This window comes from Globicephala melas, unplaced genomic scaffold, assembly GCF_963455315.2.
Source record: "Globicephala melas unplaced genomic scaffold, mGloMel1.2 SCAFFOLD_75, whole genome shotgun sequence".
Classification (NCBI taxonomy): Eukaryota; Metazoa; Chordata; class Mammalia; order Artiodactyla; family Delphinidae; genus Globicephala; species Globicephala melas.
The window spans coordinates 481479-503809 of NW_027207251.1; the positions used below are offsets into that span (position 1 = coordinate 481479).

At 37.6% G+C, this 22331-nt stretch overlaps 2 long non-coding RNA genes across 4 annotated transcripts in view; both read left to right on the top strand.

Annotated features, from left to right (window-relative positions):
• Nucleotides 1-146: 146 nt before the first annotated feature.
• The window catches only part of LOC138842533 (uncharacterized), a 53514-nt gene continuing 31329 nt past the window's right edge, over nt 147-22331 (top strand). For all 3 annotated transcript variants that reach the window (XR_011377184.1, XR_011377182.1, XR_011377183.1), the window contains exon 1: nt 147-317. This is a non-coding gene — a long non-coding RNA (uncharacterized lncRNA). The remainder of the gene's footprint in view (nt 318-22331) is intronic.
• Nucleotides 328-21324, top strand: LOC138842534 (uncharacterized). The gene is made up of 3 exons (XR_011377185.1): nt 328-706; nt 20337-20473; nt 21149-21324. It is a non-coding gene; the product is annotated as an uncharacterized lncRNA (long non-coding RNA).

Here is a 22331-nt window from a genome sequence, read left to right on the forward strand (position 1 = left end):
CTGGGAGGGGCCCCATGTTCTCCAATTATTTCGAGCATCCTACACTTCCCCCAAGGGCCTGCAGGGGGGGCACGAAGCCACTATTTCACAGGCGATGGGGCGCATGCTCAACTGCACCCGGACTTGATGGGCGGTCTTCCCTGAGGACGGAGTGGAGGCGCCATGGCGGTTGCGGCCCCGCGTGTGGGGCTGGCTGGTCTGCGGGAGGAAAACGTTCCCCGCCCGTGCCCCGGCCGGTGCAAAGGGGCTGTGCCCGTTCCTCGACGCTCCGCGTCTTCTTTCCGGCCGCCCCTCGCGGTGTATCCCCACCTTCTCAGGTAACGTTCGATGTCGCTTGTTGTCCCTCGGATCCGGTCTCCGAGGGGCCGGCGGCGTGGAGGCTGTTCCCGGCGGGGCGTCTGTTCCGGACGCGGGGCGGTTGGCGGGAGGAGCTCCGCCCAAGGCGTGTCCTCGCGGGCGGCGCGGCTGAGCCCCGGACCCTCGGGCCGCGGGGAAGGAGCTGGGGCGCCGGCGACCAGGAGAGTTCACCGTCGCGGACAGACTCTGCTGCGTTTCCTCAGACGCCCCCGGAAGGTTGTAAAAATGTCCCTATTTTTTAGCAGCCAAGAGAAATGTTTCCGCCCCTTGTTCTCAACCGCACGGAATTATCCACTTATTCCTTTGTTCAAAGACCTTAACTAACAGACTATACACGGATGATGTGCAGGTAACGTGGATCTAGTTGAAAACGTATTGAAAGAGTAAAAAATCAGGGCTTCCCTGGTGGCGCGGTGGTTGAGAGTCCGCCTGCCGACGCAGGGGACACGGGTTCGTGCCCCAGTCCGGGAAGATCCCACATGCCGCGGAGCGGCTGGGCCCGTGAGCCATGGCCCTAAACCTGCGCGTCCGGAGCCTGTGCTCCGCAACGGGAGAGGCCACAAACGTGAGAGGCCCGCGTAGCGCGAAAAAAAAAAAAAAAAAAAGTAAAAACAACAGTGTAGTAAAACACACTATGTTAAGTTTTATAGTTTAAACATGGCAGAATCAGAATTTATTGTATTTTACTTTTCCGTCTTAAAGGAATAAAATTATTTGGAGCGTATTGTCACCTATGGATCGGCACTTGCCATCTACCTCGATAAGGATTAAATCAGGTGCTGGTGCAGCTGCTGCAGCCGCTGACCTTCAACACCCCCTGAAAGGAGTTCAGGGTGGAGAGCGGAAATGACGTGCTCTGTGCTCGGGGGAAGCTGGCAGGACAGCTCTTCAGAGAGTTAGATACTTTCAGGAGCTGATTTTATGAGCCCAGTTCTTGTATCTCCTCGTGTCTAGAGAAGCATGAAATCCTTCATGGTGACGTCACTAGCCGGAGCCTGCATGAGATGAGCAGAAACCTTCTGTAAAAATTATATGTGCTCGATTGCGTGTACTCCCCCTTCACCAAAATTACATATACACTGACCTTCCCCCTGCCTCTTTGGAACAGTTTCTTGGAGCTATCTGAGATTCTGTCTCCCAGGATATAGTCTTTATTTTTCCCCCAATAAAACTTAACTCACAAGTTTCATGTTGTGCTATTTTCTTTACGTCACCAATATTTATTATTTATTTATTTTTACAAATAATTCTTTTTTAAATTTATTTAACTTATTTTATTTTTGAGTGCATTGGGTCTTCGTTGTTGCATGGGCTTTCTGTAGTTGTGGCGAGCGGGGGCCACTCTTTGTTGTGGCGCGCGGCTTCTCATTGTGGTGGCTTCTCTTGTTGCAGAGCACGGACTCTAGGTGCGTGGGCTTCAGTAGTTGTGGCTCGCAGGCTCTAGAGCGCAGGCTCAGTAGTTGTGGCTCACGGACATAGTTGTTCCGCTGTATGTAGGATCTACCCTGACCCGGGCTCAAACCCGTGTCCTCTGCATTGGGGGGTGGATTCTTAACCACTGCACCACCAGGGAAGCCCCACAATGAGCAATATTTAAGATGTAGTTCTTAGCTTTTTTCTCATTTTCAAGTCAAAATATTGTTGTGTTTGTAATTTTCTCATAATACAGTGACAGTCTTAAATATTTATACACATAAGCTCATTGAAAAATCTTCTGCAATATTCCAATGTGACTAGTATTATTAAAAGTCATAATATTCATGTCAATACCAAATTTTTATAAGAATGTAATTTAAAAAATCGTGAATCACTTTTAAAAGTTCCAGGCACAGTGACGATTTTTAAAATACCAACCATTGCATACTTCATAAGATCATTTAAGATGAAATATATTAAAACTTAAAACTTCAACAGAATACTTAAAAGGTAAGACAGGGGCTGCTTTTTGTAAATTAAATACATTCATAGCAAATAAATTTTCTGCTAATAGAGAATATGAAGGTTTTTAACTTAATGTTGTATAGCTCCATTCAAAAGATGAAATTAGGATATCTATAATCTTATTTATTTTCAGCCTCTTTCCCATAAGAATTGATATTTCTATCTGTAGAATCTTCGTAGCTTATTCATTTACTTTTTATTTTGGTTTATTTTCTACAACAGAAAGAGTATTCCTATGTCTTGTTAAAGTTTTTATTCTCCTAACCTAGTTCAAGGTTACTTTCTGACATTGGTTGTAAACAAGGGGAGAGGCCTTATAATAAACATGCGATTTTTCCTATAGTCAAGATGTTTTTCTTGGACGACTTTCTTTACAATTTCCACTTTGCTCACAATATTATCCCATTGTGACAACTGCATAAAAATTTGTAATCTATTTATACCCAGATGCTTCTTATTTCACCACAGTGCATTTGCTAATATGATTTTACATTCAATATTAATATAACTTAGTTGCTTTTATTCATATATGCTAACATGTTTTATATAGGTGCACACATATATGAATATTTGCTACATGCCATTCATTTGCATAGAATGATAGCTGATTGTATCTGATCTTTCTGACTGACAATTGGATAGACTTATGTGTGTTTAAAGTACTACTTAGAACAGACATTAAATATCACATCGTCTCATTATACAGTATTTTAAAGGTCATATGTTAAATTGTGGGAGCAGAAATTTTGTCCATTAAGGTTAAGAAATGATCAGGTCACAATTTTGGCATCGTCACTCTCAGTGGAGGAACATGGCTTCTACGTCTTCGTACATGTGCCACAGTTACACCTGTATAATATCTGTGAGCATGAGCATTTTTATGTCAACATTATCTTTTCCCAATATACTCGTAATTAGCTGAGGTATATCATATCTAGTTTTTCCTTTTACTTCAGTACAATCAATAAAGCTTTCTTTTGCAGTGATGGCATTTTTTTCTTTTTTAACATGAAGGTACATTGTCATCTGACATATTTGTACATGATGGGCTACTGCTCTTGTACAAAGCAAAGTACTTTCATTTCATATTTTCATCTGTATTCCAGATCTAACCTGATTTCTTAGGAGCATTAGATACTTTTTTAAACTGTATTAAACACATAAGAACAGATCACTTTTTATCTTTACCTACCTCATGAGCTAAATGGATATAGACATTATAATAACATGTAAGTCTGACAAAATTGGGAAGCATTCCAGGGTTTGAGCTTCAAGTAATTTTATGTAATTTCTAAGAGGTAATTTATTTCTGGCACATTATATGGCAACATCTACAATCACTTACAAGTTTGTGTGCTATTTGGGCTTTCTGATATTGTCACTTTCAGCTATCCCCTAGGAACTGAGTTTGAATTTCTTTTTTTTCTTTTTGCGGTACGCGGGCCTCCCACTGCTGTGGCCTCTCCCGTTGCGGAGCACAGCCTCCGGAAGAGCATGCTCAGCGGCCATGGCTCTCCGGTCCAGCCGCTCCTTGCATGTGGGATCCTCCCGGACCGGGGCACGAACATGTGTCCCCTGCATCGGCAGGCAGACTCCCAACCACTGTGCCACAAGGGAAGCCCTGAATATTTTAAAAAACACTTCTGATTAGAAAATATCAGGATGAAACATTGAATTTTTGTGGTCACAACTCAGTTCTCATTATTCTAATGTAATATTTGAGTTGGCACATAATTTGATTTTTTGTTCCATTAGTATGAAATGTAAGCATGGAAACAAAATTTTTTAAAAGCATTCTTGGAATAAATGAACCAGTCACAATGAATTATTAGTTATTTTATTTTTATTTTATAAATGGGCTGTTTGAATATGTTCAGCCATGAAGTGACATGTAGACTCACTTCTGAGTCCTGACAGACATCTCTGGTGAGTGACTTCTTAGAAAGTGACTCAGGATACAGCCATACCAGTAAAATGACAGCAGCCAAAAGAAAAAAAACTCCCAAATAACATAATATATAATAAATGATTATACACATGTGCATTCTTAATTTAACATAAAATATGTAAAATTGGTGTTATTGGAAATTTTCTACTATCATGGGTAATTTCCTTCTCTCTGTTATAAATTCTATTTAACAAGATGAAACAGTACAACTAGGTGACGGGAAATTAATAGTAATTACTGGTAGGACAATTTAAAAATAATATGTGTTAGAAAAAAATAAAAATTTGTTTAATACATTTTCATTTTAAAATTGTTTCAGATTTATAGAAAATTTGCAAGAATAGTGCAGGATTTCACAAGTAGCCCAGACTCAGTTTCCTCTCTTATTACGGTTTCATGTCATTAGGGTACATTTTTACAATTAATGAACTAGTGTTGACACCTGATTATTAACTATAACCCACACTTTTTTCAAATTTTCGTAGACTTACCTTTTTCTCTTCTAGGATTGCATTCAGGATATCTCACCCTCATTCCATTTAGCTGCCATTTCTCTTTAGGACACTGTTAGTTGTTATAGTTTCTGAGACATTTCTTGTTTTTGATGACCTTGACAGTCTCGAATTGGGATTTACCTGTTGTTTCCCTCGTGATTAGCCTGGGGTTATGTGTTTCACTTCATATCAAGGGCACATGCTCTGCAAATGACTTACTACTGTTGATGTTGCCCTTGATCACCTGGCTGAGGTAGACTTTGTCAAGTTCCTCACTGTAACATCAATCTTTACTCCCTTCCATTCAGTGTGTACCGTTTGGAAGGATGTCACTCCGTGCAGGACACATTTAGGGAGTTGGGAAGTTATGCTCCACCTTTCTGATAGTTAAACATCTGTATCTATTATTTGGGATTTTGCCTGAGCGATTCCTACACTCCCATATTTATGTATCTGTTTTTTCCAGAAAAAATAGCCAGTAAGTTTATGAAATGATGCTCCATCTCAGAAGGATCAGAGAGATGCTGGGTCCAAACACCTGTGCCTTGAATACTGTCCAGCACATAGTCTTGCTCAGTAAATACCTGTGAATAAGACTTAAAAGATATGAGGGAGGGCATACATAGTGTGCATAGGTGGCAAAAGCAGATTCCAGGCAGAGGGGAGAGCAAGGTAAAATGCTGTAAAGAAGGAACATGGCTGGCTTGTTTGAGGAAAGTTGGGAATGCTGGGTGGTTGAAGTTAAGTGAGCAAGGGATAGAGCCCTTGGTGTTGTCAACAGATTGTCGGCCATTTAAAGGGCATTGGCTTTTACTCTGTGTGAAATAAAGGACAAGTGAATGGTTGTAAGCAGAGGAGGGCTATCATCTGACTTCCTCTGGCTGCTGTCCTACCAACTGACTGAAGGGGCAAAAGCAGAATTGGGGCGCCAATTAGGAGACTGCTGTAGTAACCAAGGTGGGAGCTCAGGCACGTTGTTAGCCCTGGTGATGGGGACCAGTGGTCAGATTTTCGTTGTGGTTTTGCAGGTAGACCTGGGGCCAGCTACATGGATATGACACAAGGTTCTTCACTCAGAAATGCCTATGTTCTTGTATCCATCTTGAAATTCTTTTTTTTTCTCCTCCAAACTTATTGAGACATAATTGATATACAGCACTGTATAAGTTTAAGATGTACAGTGTGGTGATTTGATACAGATATATAGTGTGAAATGATTACCACAATAAGGATTCTTCCATAAACTCACATCATTAACTTTTTTGTGTGGTAAAATTTTTGAGATCTACTCCCTTAGCAACTTTCAAATATATAATACAGCATTGTTAGCTATGGCCACCATAATGTATGTTAAAGTTCCCAGAACTTACTCACCTTAAAAGTGGAAGTTTATACTCTTTGATGCAACGTATGATTTGCAGATATTCTCTCCTAATCTCTATGTAGACTATATATATATATATATATATATATATATATATATATATATATATATAAAGCTTTTTAGTTTGATATAATCCCATCTGTTGGTTTTTACTTTTCTGGCTTATGCTTTTGGGATCATATCCCAAAATTATTGCCCAAACCAGTGTTAAGTAGATTCTTCTTTGTGTTTTCTTTTGGACTTTTATAGTGTCTGGTCTTATGTTTCAGTCTTCAAATTAATATTTGTGAGTGGTATAAGATACGTGTCCAGTTTCATTTTTCTGTATGTGGTTTTCCAGTTTTCCCAACAGAATTTGGTGAAGACACTATCCTTTCCCCATTCAAAATTGCATTAAAACGAATAAATATTTAGAAATAAACTTAACGAAGGAAATGAGAAATTTGTCCTTTGAAAACTACAAGACTTTGATCAAAAAAAATTGAAGAAGACAAAACAAGTGGAAAGATATACAGTACTGTGTTCTGTGATCAGAAGAATTATTGTTGTTAAAATGTCCATACTACCCAAAGGCTTCTATAGGTTCGACGTAATCTCTATCAGAATTCCAACAGCATCGTTTACAGATATAGAGAAATCAATTTTAAAATTTTGTACGTGACCGCAGAGACCGCAAATAACCAGAGCAATCCTGAGAAAGAACAAATTGGGAGTCATCGCACTTCCTGATTTAAAATTATATTACAGGGGCTTCCTTGGTGGTGCAGTGGTTAGGAATCCGCCTGCCAATACAGGGGACACAATTTCAAGCCCTGGTCTGGGAGGATCCCACATACCACGGAGCAACTAAGCCAGTGCACCACAATTACTGAGACTGTGCTCTAGACACCACGAACCACAACTACTTAACCCACGTGCCACAACTACTGAAGCCCACGTGCCTAAACCACATGCTCTGCAACAAGAGAAGCCACAACAATGAGAAGCCCGTACACCACACAGAAGAGTAGTACCCGCTCGCTGAAACTAGAGAAAGCCCACGCGCAACAACAAAGACCCAGTACAACCAAAGATAAGTGAATAAATAAATAAATTTATTTTAAACAAAAAGAAACAATATTACAATCCTTTAGTTACACGACACTATGATATTGGCACTAAAATACACACATAGACTAAAGGAACAGAATAGAGAGCCCAGAAGTAAACCCCAGTGTATAAGTAAATAATATTTGAGATGGGAATAAAGCACACTCACTGGGCAGGATAGTCTCTTCAACAAATGGTACTGGGAAAACTGGATACTACTTATAATTTTGGGGGGAACCTCTATACTGTTTTTCATAGTGGCTGTATTAATTTACATCTCTACCAACAATGCACAAGGATTTTCTTTCCTCCATGTTCTTTCAAACACTTGTAATCTGTTGTGTTTTGGCTGTAGGCATTCTAACAAGAGTGAGATGATCTCGTGATTTTGATTTTCATTTCCCTGATGATTAAAGACATTGAACACTTTTTCATATATCTGTTGGACATTTGTATGTCTTCTTTGGAAAATATATCTATTCAGATCCTTTCTCCATTTTTAACCAGTTGTTTTTTGTTTTGTTTTGCTTTTGTGTGTGGTTTTATTTTTTTCTGTGCAGAAGGTTTTTTAGGTTTTCTTAGTCCCAGTCTATTTTTGCTTTTGCTTTGTTGCCTGTCCTTTGGGGTCATAACCAAAAAATCACTATTCCCAAGACCAAGGTCAAGGAGATTTTCCCCCAGGATTTTTTTAGGTGTTTTATGGTTTCAAGTCATACATGTTTGTCTTTAATCTCTTTTGAGTTAATTTTTGTGAGTAGTGTGAGATAGGGGTCCAATTGAATTCTTTTACATTCATTAGACTGTACCAGTTTACATTTCCACCAAATATGCACACAAGTTGCCTTTTCTTCACATTCTCACAAACATTTGTTTTTTCTTCTCATTTTTAGAATAGCCATTCTAACAGGTGTGAGCTGATGTATCATTGTGGTTTTGATGATTATTGATGTTGAGCATCTGTTCATGTACCTGTTGGCCATCTGTATGTCTTTTTTTGGGGAAAATGTCTTTTCAAGTCCTTTAGCCCATTTTTTATTTAATTTTTGGCTGCTATTATTTTATGTTACTTCTTATATATTTTGAATATTAGCCCCTTATCAAAAAAATGGTTTGCACATATGTTCTCCAGTTCTATAGATGCTTTTTAGTTTGCTGATTGTTCATTTTGCTATGCAAAGTTTTTCGTTTGTTTGTTTGCTGTTCCACTTTTTTTTTTTTTTTTTTTTGCTTTTGTGGCTCCCATATTTGGTATTATATCCGAAAAATATTTGCCAAAACTATATTGAGGAACTTGTTCTTTATGCTTTCTTCAAGTAGTTTTACAGCTTTAGGTTTTATATTTAAGTCTTCAGTCCAATTTGAGTTAATTTTTGTGAGTGGTACAAGAAAGGGGTCCAATTGTATTCTTCTGTAGGTTGTTATCCAGTTTATTTCCAACACCATTTATCGAAGAGACTGTATTTCCCCTACTGCATCTCCTTGGCTCCCTTGTCAAATATTTGTTAACAGTAAATGACTGGTTTTATTTCAGTGCTCTTGATTCTGTTTCATTGGATTAAGTCGCTATTTTTTGCCAGAATCTATTGTTTTGATTACTATAGCTTTGTAATAAAGTTTGAAGTTAGGAATTGTGATGCCATTAGATTTGTTCCTCTTTGACCAGGTTGATTTGGCTATTAGTGGTGTTTTGTGGTTCCATACAAATTTTAGGGTTGTTTTCTCTTTCTGTGAAAAAATCATTGGAATATTGATAGAGATTGCACTGAATGTATAGACAGCTTTGGGTAGTATAGATATTTTTACAATATTCTTCTGTTTCATAACCATGGAAATGTTCTTCATTTATTTGTATCTTCAATTTTTTCACCAGTGTTTTGTCATTTTCAGTGTATGGATATTTTACTTACTTGGTTTAATTTATTCCTAAATGTTTTATTTATTTCTGAAGCCATTTTAAATATGATTGCTTTTTACATTTCTTTTTCAAATTGTTGTTAGTATATAGAAGTACAATTGCTCTTCACATGTTGATTTTGTATCTTGCAACTTGACTGAATTTGTCTATAATTAGTAATAAATTTTTTTGGAATCTTTGGGATTTTCTCTATATAAGATTATATTAAATGCAAACAGAAATAGCTTTACTTCATCCTTTTCAATTTGTATTTCTTTTATTTAGTTTTCTTGCCTAACCGCTCTGGCTATGACTTCCAGTATTATGCTGAAAAGGAGTGGTGAGAGTGCACAAAACTTATTTTGTTTATATTTTTAGCAGAAAACCTTTCAAGCTTTCACCATTGATTTTAATGTCTGCTGTGAATTTGTTCAATATGACTTTTATTGTGTTGAGGTACATTCTACATATAGCAATTTGTTGAGTATTTTTTATCATGGAATGTTCTTTATTTCATATTCTCTTTCTGTATCTATTGAGATAACCATCTGATTTTCATATTTCATTCTCAATGTGGTGCATCACATGTTTGAATTACATAGGTTGAATTACCCTTGCATTCTGGGGATAAATTCCACTTGATCATGGTGTATGATCCTTTCAATATACTGTTGAATTTTGTTTGCTAGTATTTCACTGAGAATTTTTGCATCTATATTAGTAATATTTGACAGTTTTTTTTTCTTGTAATGTTCTTATCTAGCTTTGGTATAAGGATAATGCTGGACTCATCAAACGAGTTTGGGAATGTACCTCAAAGTTTTTTTAGAAAACTTTGACATGGAGTTGTTTTAATTCGATTTAAATGTTTGGTTGAATTTCCCAATGGAAATTGGAAAATTTCCATCTGGTCCTAGCCTGTTCTTTTGTTTGTTTGTTTGTTTGTTTTTTGTAAATCTTTTATTACTGATACAATCTTTTCACTCATCATTGGCCTGTTTGGTTTGTCTATTTCCTCATAATTCAGTTTTGGTATTTTTTATGTTGCTAGGAATTCATTTCTTCTAGGGTATCAAACTTGACGGTATATATGTGTTGATGGTCACCTCTCATGAGCTGTGGTATTTTTGTTGCATCAGTTGTAATGTCTCCTTTTTCATTTCTGATTTTATTTGAGTATTCTCTTTTATTCTTCATTAGTATAGCTAAAAGGTTAATTTTGTTTTCATTTCAAAAACCACCTCTTGCATTGATGTTTTCTATTGTTTGCATGGTCTCTGTTTTATTTCTGTTCTCATATTATTTCATTGCTCTGCTACTTGTGAGCTTAGTGGTTTTTCCTTTGTTTGCTAGTCCCATGAGAAGTAAGGTTGTTTACTTGTGATCTTTCTTTTTCTTATTGTAGGCATTTGTTTCAATAAACTCTCTTATTACTGTTTTTCTTGCAGCCCATAAGTTTTAGCAAGTTGTGTTTCAATTTCCTTTTAAGATTGTTTTTAAATTTCAAAGACATTATCGTAAAGCTGTTGTAATTTTCCCTCCAGTTTTATTGAGATATAATTGAACACAGTACTATTTAAGTTGAAAATGCACATTATAATGATTTCACTTCCATATATTGTGAAATTGTTATTGCAGTAAGATTAGTTAACATACATCATCTTATATAGATGCAAAAAAAGAAAAATAAGGAAAATATATTTTCCTGTGATGAGAACTGTTAAGATCTACTTGCTTAACAGCTTTCAAATATACCATATGGCACTGTTAACTCTATTCATCATGTTGTATATAATATTCTCAATACTTATTTATCCTATAACTGCAAGTTGGTACTTTTGGACTTCATCAAATTCTGCCTCTTCTCACCTCCCTCCTCTGGTAACCAAAAATCTGATATTTTTCTATGAGTTTTGTGTGTGTGTGTGTGTGTGTGTGTTTTTCACATATAAGCTTGGTCTGACTTCTCTCACTTAGTGTAACGCCCTCAAGGTCCATCCATATTGTCACCAATGGCAATATTTCCTTCTTTCTTATGGCTGAATGTTACTCCATTTTCTAAATATACCACAAGGTTTTATATCCACTCATTTGTTGATAGACACACGTTTTTCCAATGTCTTGGCTATTGTAAACACTGTTGCTATGAACATGGAAGTGCAGATATCTCTTCAACATAGTGTTTTTAATTCTTTCAATATATTCCTATAGATGAAAATGCTGGACCATATGGTAGTCATATTAAATTTTGAGGGCCTCCTCTAGTGTTTTCCATAGAGGCTGAACTAATTTATAAGACAACCAAAAGCACACAAATCATCCATTTTCTCCACATCTTTGCTAGCATTTGCTAGCAGATATCTTGTCTCTTTGATGAATTCCATTCTAACAATCCTGAGGTGATATCTCATTGTGGTTTAGATTTAATTTCCCTGATTTGTAATGACGTTGAACACATTTTCATGTATTTGTTGTACATTCACATATCTTCTTTGAAAAAATGTCCGTTGGGGTCTTTGCAACAGGTTTTAATTGGCTTAATTTATTTTGTGCTACTGAGTTCTATGATGTATTTTGGATATCAACCCCTTATTTGGTGTAAGGTTTGCAAATATTATTTTTGATTACATAGGCTCTTTTCGTTATTTATTTATTTTATCTTGTTTTGTAGCAGATTTTTAGTTTGATATTGTTCCGTGTTAGTTTTTTAAATTGTTGCTTGTGCTTAAGGTATCATCAAAAATAATATTAAAGACCTGTGTTAAAAAGATTTTTACTGTTTTCCTCCAGGAAGAAAAGCCTCCCGTCTTACAGTTGTCTTTACCTTATCTTATTTCTATTTAATTGTCATGAGTGGTGTTAGACAGGAGTCTAGTTTTATTCTTTTGCATATAACTATGCAGTTTTTCAAGCACTGTTTAATGAAGAGACTGTCTCTCCACCGAGTGTTCCTGACTGTCTTATCAAATATTAGTTGACCTTATATGCATGGGTTTATATCTGGATTCTCAGTTCTATTCCATTGTTGTGTATGCCTTTCTACATGACAGTACCATACTATTTACATTACTATAGCTTTATAATACAGTTTGATATCATGCAATGTGATACCTCCAGGTTTGCTGTTCTTTTTCATGGTCACATTGCATATGCAAGTTCTTTTGTGATTCCTCATATATTTCTCTGTTGTTTTTTTCTACTTTAAAAAATGCTATTGGATTTTGATAGGAATTGCATTATATCCATAGATGGCTTTGGGTGGTATGGACATTTTAAAAATATTAATTCTTCCAATCATGAACAAGGGATAACTTTACGTTTATTTCTGTCTTTTCCAAATTTTTTCATCAGTGTATTGTAGCTTGTATTGTAGATATCTTTCATCTCCTTAGATAAATTTATTCCTTATTGTTTTATTAGTTTGGATGCTCTTATAAATAGAATGGTTTCCTTTTTTCAGATCATTGTTAGTATATAGAAATATGACTGATTTTTGCATTTTATGTTTTTATTCTGCAACTTTACTGATTATGTTGATTAGTTTTAACAGGTTTTTGGTGAAGTTTTTCAGAGTTTCTATATATAAAATCATGTTATCTTAATATAGACACATTTTTACCTCTTAATTTCCAATTTTGATGCCTTTTATTTCTCTTCCTTGACTGATTGCCCTGGCTAGGACTTCCATTTCTATGCTGAATGAGTGGTGAGAGTGGACTCCCTTGTTTTGTTTCTGATATTAGAGAAAAAGTTTCACACTTTCACTCTTGAGTGTGCTTTGAACTGTGACCTTGTCATATTTGGCCTTTTAAAAAAATTATTTACTTTTGGCTGCATTGGGTCTTTGTTGCTGCATGCAGGCTTTCTCTAGTTGCAGTAGGTGGTGGCTACTCTTCGTTGTGGTGCGTGGGTTTCTCATTGCAGTGGCTTCTCTTGTTGCAGAGCATGCGCTCTAGGCATATGGGCTTCAGTAGTTGTGGCAAACAGCCTCAGTAGTTGTGGCTCACGGGCTCTAGAGCACAGGCTTAGTAGTTGTGGTGCATGGGCTTAGTTGCTCCTAGGCATGTGGGATCTTCCCGGACCAGGGATTGAACCCATGTCCCCTGCATTTCCTGGCAGATTCTTAACCACTGCACCACCAGGGAAGTCCCGATATTTAGCCTTTATTATGTTGAGTTACATTCATTTTATACCTAACTTAACAAATGCTTTTTCTGTGCCTATTGATATTATATTTTCCCTTTGTTCTATTAATATGATGCATCCCATTTATTTGATTTGCTAGTATTTATTCAGAATTTTTAAACCTATATTCATCAGTGTTATTGGCCTGTAATTGGCAGTGTCCATTTCAGATTATTATATCAAAGTAATGTTGGCCTCATAAAATGAGTGGGAGATTTCCCTCCTCATCCATTTTTTTTCTTTCTTTTTTGAAGACTTTTAGGATTGGCATTAATGCATTAAATATTTGGTAAAATTTACCAGTGAAGCCATTTGATCTTGAGTTTTTCTTCATTTGAAGAGTTTTGATTACTGATTTAATTTCCATACTACTAATTGCTTCATTTAGATTTTCTCTTTCTTCCTAATTCACTTTTGGTAGGTTGTATGTTTCTAAGATTTTTTCCCATTTATCTAGGTTTCCCAGTTTGTTAGCATGTAGTTGTTCAAAGTAACATGTTATCCTTCTTATCGCTGTAGTAGAGTTGTAATATCTTCTCTTTTATTTAAAATTTTGTTGATTTGGGTCTTCTCTCCTTTTCCTTGGTTAGTCTAGCAAAAGGTTCAAAATTTTATCTTTTAATGAACCAACTCTTAGTATCACTTATCTTTTCTGTTGTTTTCCTCTTCTCTATGACATTGATTTCTGCTGTAATCTTTATAATTTTCTTGCTTCGCTAATTTTAGGCTCAGTTTGTTGTTTGTCCAGGTCCTTGAACAGAAGAGTTAGGTTTTTGATTCGAGATATTTCTTAATTCGTAAGGTAGGCATTTGTTGCAATAAACCTCTCTCTTAACGCTCCTTTAGCTGCATCCCATAGCTTTTAGTATACTGTGTTTCCATTTCAGTTTGTCTCAAAATACTGTCTTATTTCTTCTTAAATTTATTCTTTGATAAATTAGTTGGTCAGGAGAGTGTTGATCAATTTTTTTGTATTCATTAGTGTTCCAGTTTTCATCCTGTTATTGATTTCTAGTTTAATAATATGCTCAGACAATATACTTGGTATAATTTAAGTCTTCCTGAGTTTACTAAGATTTGATATGTGGTCGATCATGTGATCTTTTCTAGAAAATATTTTTTCTGCACTTGAGAAGACTGTGTATTCAGCCTATGTTGGATAGAATGCTCTGTATATGACTCTTAGGATCATTTGGCCTTTAGTGTTGTTCACATCAATTGATTTTTTTTGTTTAATTGAAATATAGTTGAGTTACAATGTATTAATTTTTGCTGTATAGCAAAGTGTCTCAGTTATACACATATATACATCTGTTTTATATTCTTTTCCATTATGGTTGATCTCAGGATATTGAATATCCTGTTCCCTGTGCTATACAGTAGGACATTGATTTTTATCCATTCTATATGCAATAGTTTGCAGCTACTATCCCCAAACTCTCAGTGCATCCTTCCCCAACCCCCTCCCACTTGGTAACCACAAGTCTGTTCTCTATGTCTGTGAGTCTTGTTTTGTTTCTTAGATAGGTTCATTTGTGTCATATTTTAGATTTCACATATAAGTAATACCATATAGCATTTGTCTTTCTCTTTATGGCTTACTTCACTTAGTATGCTAATCTCTAGTTGCATCCATGTTGCTGCAAATGGCATTATTTCATTCTTTTATGGCTGAGTAATATTCCATTGTATATATGTACCACATCTTCTGTATCCATTCATCTGTTGATGGACATTTAAGTTGCTTCCATGTCTTAGCTATTAGAAACAGTGTTTCTATGAACATTGGGGTGCATGTATCTTTTCGAATTATGGTTCTCTCTGGATATATGCCCAGGAGTGGGATTGCAGGATCATATGGCAACTCTATTTTTAGGAACCTCCATACTGTTCTCCATAGTGGCTGTGTCATTTTATATTCCCACCAACAGTGTAGGAGGGTTCCCTTTTCTCCACACCCCCTCCTGCGTTTGTTATTTGCAGAGTTTTGATGATGGCCATTCTGACTGGTGTGAGGTGGTACCTCATTGTAGTTTTAATTTGCATTTCTCTAATAATTAGTGATGATGGGCAACCTTTCGTGTGCCTATTGGCCATCTGTATGCCTTCTTGGGAGAAATGTCTGTTTCAGTCTTCTGCCCATTTTTTGATTGGTTTGTTCAGTTTTTTGTTATTGAGTTGTATGAGCTGTTTGTATATTTTGGAAATTAAGCCCTTGTTGGTCGCATCATTTGGAAATATTTTCTCCTAGTCGGTATGTTGTCTTTTCATTTTGTTTATGGTTTCTTTTGCTGTGAGTAAAGTTATAAGTTTGAGTGGGTCCCATTTGTTTATTTTTGCTTTTATTTCTATTGCCTTGGGAGACTGACCTAAGAAAACACTGGTACACTTTATATCAGAGAATGTTTTGCCTATGTTCCCTTTTAGGAGTTTTATGGTGTTATGTGTTATATTTAAGCCTTTAAGCCATTTTGAGTTTATTTTTGTGTATGGTGGGAGAGTGTTCTAACTTTATTGATTTGCATGAACCAACTTTTCCAACACCTCTTGCTGAAGAGACTGTCTTTTCCCCCATTGTCTATACTTCATCAGAGATGAATTGACCACGGGTCTGTGGGTTTATTTCTGGGCTCTCTATTCTGTTCCATTGACCCATATGTCTGTTTTTGTTCCAATACCAGGCTATTTTGATTAGCATTGTAGCATTGTCTGAAGTCTGGGAAGGTTATGCCTCCTGCTTTGTGCTTTTTCCTCAGGATTGCTTTGGCAATTCTGGGTCTTTTATGGTTCCATATACATTTTAGGTTTATTTGTTCTAGTTCTGTGAAAAAATGTCATGTGTAATTTGATAGTGATCACATTAAACCTGTAGACTGCTTTGGGTAGTATGGACACTGTCATTTTAAACAGCTGCAGCCTGTTCTCACTGTCAGTGGAACCAGCTCCCCTCTGGAAGCAGGTGTCCATGCAGGGCTCTTAGAAATAAGACAGACAACACCACCTACGTGGACTCTTCATACACACCACTGACCACTGCACCTTTGTTTTCTAGAAGTAACCTCCTTAATCAAGTGGGTGGCATCTGGGGATGTGGCAGCCATCATCCTCCAGGAAGAGTCGGTGCCCCTCCTACCACTGAGGAATGAGTGGTCCTGTGTCTCATTCACACCAAGTGTTCAAGCTTCAGGAGTTTGGGGAGCTTTTGTTTTGCTGCTTTAGTGGATGAGAAATGACACGTAACCCATTGTCTTCTTTTCACTTCTCTTCTGATGAGTGAGGCTGGACTTTCATCACTTTCAGTTATTTCTAAAATGCAGCCACTTTTCCCAGTTCTGGGGGAGACGACTGAACATGCCTTCCTGGGTGTTCCCAGCCACAGACTGTGATCCACATGCAGCGAGGAAACTCTTTGTGCAAGTACTAAGTAGCTAGTGACTGGCTTCTGACCAACAGAATATAGCAAATCAGGGGAGGTCAGTGTTAAGATTCATTGACAGAACCTCTGTCACTTACATCTCACTTGCTGCATCCTGTGTTCTCTCTCTGTTTCTGTCTGTCTCTCTCTCTTATCCCTGGACCTGGGGAAACCTGCATGGGTGTTACTATCTGCCATATGGAGAGGCCCACATAGGAGAGAACACAGGGAAGTCCCAGGCCTCCAGACAGAGGCACTAGGCTCTCAGCTCAGACTGCATCCTGCCAGTACCCATCTCAGTGAGTCTGGGAGCAAATCCTCCCCTGTAGAGCGACAGCTGAGACCTCAGCCTCAGCTTCATAGAGACCTTGTGTCGAGGGCACCCAGCTAAGTGCTCTGGGAGCTCAGGAGTAACTAGGTGTATGTATTTTGTATGTTGGGAAACCCTCCATAGTGATCTGCAGTAAATCAGACAATCTTTAGCATAGAGCAGGTCTACTCAATGTTATGTAGAAACAACCACAAGATGATGCATATTAATAAAGGTAATAAAATGGACTAAAAACAATAATAGTGAGAATTATGATGATATTACCATTACTACTGTTAAAGAGAAAAGTAAACATAGAAAGATTGCAGATTTGCGTACAGACTCCTCTAAGTGAATTTCAGGGTACCTATATCAGATGTCCTCTGGGATATTTTAGAGTCAGAATGCTAGGTTTGCACAAAGAAATTTGTTCTGAGAGGAGAAAACAAGCAGGTGATCCTGGGTCAGCAGGGAGGATGATATATTGGCACAAACAGTGCAGGGGCTCCCTGGGAGACTTAGAAAAAGAAATGGTTACTTGAGCAGGCACTTCCCCATCTCTATGTCTGCCAGTGCTGCACCAGCTTTTCCTGGACCCCTGAGTGAATTTAAAACATGTCCCCAGGTTCAGGCATGCCAAAGATACTCTCCTTACTCCTCACTTGTCACAATGTCAGCCCCTTTGCTGACTTTTCTAATTTGGAGGACTGGACTCCAGGAGCGACACCCTCTCCAGCCTTCCCAGGAGACATGATAGTCGTTCCTGGCACAGAGTTGAGGTGGAAAATCCCGTGCTGAGTCTGGCAGGACAAGGGTGTTTTCCAGGGCTCTTGCACTGGCACCACTTTCTGGTCACTTAAGAGGACTTAAACATTGTTCTAGAGGCTCAATAAAGTCAAGAGTGTCCTCCCTGGGGTTCACTTACCAGTAACAGCTGTCTCTTCCTCCACTGGGTATGTCTGAATATGTCAGGAGGCTCTCTGACCCACAAGTACCCATAAGTACAGCAGGAACCAGGAAGCACCATGTGTATGTAAGTCTGTTGAAAACCCTCCACAATACTCTTCAGTAAATTAGATACATTCATGAGCAGAGAAACTTAAGAAATGCAATAACAACAATAGTGATAAATAATAATATCAATAGTGATTACAATCTTAAAGATATTAGTTGTACTACTACCAATCATAATACTAATAAACTTAAGGGCTGAAGGATTATAGACTTCCCTAATTGAATGACAAGTTTCCTGGGGTATTTTGGAGTCAGAGTCCTAGGTTAGCAGCCAAAGTTGTAGGTTTGCATAGTGAAGGTATAAATAGAGCAAAACTAAACAGCAGCAGGTAAAAGAAATCCATGGGAGGGCGTGGGCTGACTTAAGTCTCATATTCCAAGCCCAGAGGAGAGAACTATGTAGAAGAGAAAAGATGATCCTGGGCTTTCCCGACACATGGAGCCAGCAAATCTCATGAGTTCTGACGACTGGTGTTTGCAGCTCTAACCCGGGAAAGAAAAGCAGGACTCCAGGTACACGTTCAATACGTGAAAAAAGCAGGTAAAATGTACATGGAGCTTCACCTCTATCTCTACTCCCACTGCCTGTCAGTTGACAAAGTGGCAGATCAGGGCTATTGATTGCCTTTTGGTGAACCTACAGACTTACTTGGAATTGGGAGGAGAATATTACTTATGAATTTGCACGAAAAATTTTTATAATAACCTATCTGGAAGTTGGATTACCACTTTCTTGGGAAATTGATAGGTTATTTTACACAACACCTCATACGTTTCCTTTAGTAACATTTGTTCACAGTATATATATTTCTGAATATGTATGAAAGGCACATGTCCTATCAGCACAGAGAAGCCATTGACGGGGCTTTAGAGATCAGTGACGTTTGAGGACGTGTTTGTAGAACTCACTCATAAAGAGTAGGAACTGCTGGACATATTGCAGACAAAGATGTACACAGATGTGATCCTGGAGGACGCCCGTTGTTTCATCTTCTGGGTGCGTCTCTCAATATTTATTTACTTCTTTATGCATGTCTTATTGAGATAGGCGCTGCAGCTTCCACATATGCTGCTGCACTCTTGCCCCTGACTCATGCTTCTGTAGCACTTAGAGCAACCTGGAACGAATGTGTTCCTTTACTTATCACAGCACATTTGTCCCTGCATGGAGATACAGTCTCCATTACCACAATCGCACGTACTCCTTACTAGTCTGCCACCAACACGCAGAATAATGCTGGACACAGATATGGGCTATTTTATCTAACAGACAAGTGACTTTATGTTGCTAAGTAATTCTTCTGCTCGGGGGACTACTATGAGGTTTGAACACAGCAAAAAACATATAACAGCTTGTATCCCCCTTTCTACATGAACTCCAAGTAATAATCTCATGGGTTTTATGTTTATTGGATTCTGTTAGAAAACAGTGTTAACCATATTATGAAAACGTTGCTTCCTTCCTGGCTGAGACATCTAGGCAGCCTGCAGACTGTCTTTCCTCTTGGGCAAGAACAGCAGCAGCCAGAGACTTTTACTGTCTTTGAGTGAAGTGTCGGGTGACAACCTTCAGTGTTTCCCCCCTTCAGGGTGCTCGAACTTGGGCTGCCATTGATGCCCCCACACTTGAGCCTTGGCATGTTGTCCTGCGCTTGCATTGCATGCACTGTTCTCAGCACAGAACTTTAAATCCATCTAGCATTTCCCACACGTACCAGGGCATCCGCTCTGCAAAACAGATATAATTTCCCAGTTGGAGCAAGAAGAGTAGGTGTGGAGGGAAGAGGAGGGTTTCCCCAGGCTGGGGTCCAAGTCAGCTCCAGACACATGTGCTCTGTGTGGGGAGGGAGCAGGACACTTGGAATGTCAACTGGAGGTTGGCTCGACTAAAGGATATTTTTAGAAATGTATGTGAAGCTATTGAGTCAAATTATCCAGATTCTGTCATTATGCATCACACATCAATTTCTCTTCACGTTTCCCCCTGTACTTTTCACCTCAGAGAAGCAAAATTCCTGTCCACGTGGGAGTTAAAATTTCATGTTTTTGTCTTTGCCACGGTCTCTTTAATAATTTTTCCTCTCATATTCCCTGTAGCGTCTGAATTTATTTTATTTTTCTTTTACCTAAACACTGAACATCTATTAACATTTTTCTAAACCATGTTTCTATTCACTGGTGTATTCCTCAAATTCATGTTGTTTCCCCATGTAATGTACTTTTCAACAATTTAATCCCCAAATGTCACATGTGTCGTTTCTTAATAATTTATTTAATTTAATTATTATTTTTGTCTAATTTCAAGCAAAAACTGTGACCATGAAAAGCAAGAAATGATATCCAGGCAAGTTATTTTCCTGGTGGAACAATGTAGCTGTAAGAAAATAGTAAATTTCTTCAGGTGTGAACCCTGGTCATCCACATGTGAAACCTGGGAATGAGGTAAGTTAGGAATTCAGCAGACTCATAGAACTCAGTTACAGTGCAGTGTAAACACTAGACCAGCATAAAGTGTTCACTTTATGGACTAAATTAGACTGAATTTTGATGATAGCTAGTAGAAATGCTACAAAGGGGGGATGTCCATTGCAGAAGATTTACATACTATGTGTATGTAACTGACATGGAGATCATTTTAACTGGAGAATATCATTCAATTGACTTACATACACATGAGTTTTCACAGCATAGAACACACTTTTACTGTAATGAATGAAGGAGAGCCCTTTTTAAGGGCTCTGAAGGAGAGGGATTTTTAATTCCTTAGTCAACATTGAATTCTCACACTGGATCTATCAATGCTAAAATCAAACTGAAAACCTGAGTTCATATCAAAATTCTCAGACATGGAAAAATGCTTATCAAGAATGTTTTACCACACATTTCAGCTATAAATTCATAATTTTGGCTAATAACCTCTTATTTTATAAATAAGTAGAATAAAAATATAGATTTGTTAAGTAATCTTAGAATGATAAATACAAAATTTTGTAACAATAAGTACTTTTGTAAATAGGTTAGCATTAAGAAATATATATAAACAAAGTTATATGTGACAATTATTATGATCCACTTAATTGTGATTGTCAGTAAGATTATCAGTTGCTTTCTCATCAGAAATTTTGCAGGCCAGAAGAGAGTGAAATGATATGCTTAAAGCATGGCTGGAACTACCTACCAACAATTCTATATCTTACAATATTATTCTTCAAAAATGAGGAAAATGAGAGACAGTCTCAGACAAAACCTGAAGGAGTTCAGTACCATAATACCGATCTTTCAAGAAATGCTAAAGTGAGTACTTCAAGTTCAAATGAAAGGACACCAGTAACTTGAGGCCATATGAAAATATATATGTCTCTGATAAAGGTAAATAAATGGACAAATAGAGAAAACACTATAATTTTGACTTTTGGCTATACTTTTTATTATTCTAGGATATTTTTTAAACCAAAATATTAAAATAATTATCAATTTATTGCTATTGCATGATTGTTTCCCCCAAAATTCATATGTTAAAAATACAACCTCCAAATGTGTTGGTATTAGGATATAGGGTCTTTGGGGGGTGCTTAGGTTATGAGGGCAGAGCCACCATGAATATAATGTGTGTGCTTTTATTTTAAAATATGTATTCATTTACTTATTTGGCTACATTCGCTCTTAGTTGCAGCATGTGGGATCTTTGTTGTGACGCACAGGCTTCATATCTAGCTGTGATATGGGGGCTCGGTAGTTGCAGCACACAGGCTCTCTAGTTGTGGCAGACAGGCTGTAGAGCCAGCATACAGGCTCAATAGTTGTGGTGCATGGGCTTAGTTGCCCATTGGCATGTGTGATCTTAGTTCTCTGACCAAAGTTCGAACTCATGTCCCCTGCATTGGAAGATGGATTCTTAACCACTGGCCTATCAGGGAAGTCTCTTGTGTGCTTTTAAAAGAGACCTCAGAGAGCTCTCTAGCCCCTTCCTCCAGGTGATGATATAATGAAAAGTCTATGACTCAGAAAAAGACCTTTACCTAACCACCTTGATCTCACACTTCAGCCTCCAGAACAGTGAGAAATAAACTTCTGTTTATAAGCTACCCAAGCTGTGGCATTTTGTTATAGTATCCCCAAATAACGAATTCGTACATCTACATTAACAGAAAACAATGTATACATATGTGACTTGTGACATTAATAACATGTAATTAATGTGTAATGTAATTGGAGATGTAATAGAGATTTTGCGTGTGATTAAAATTATGTTGATATCAGTTTAAGCTAGTTTGATAGGATTTTATATGTAACCTCCATG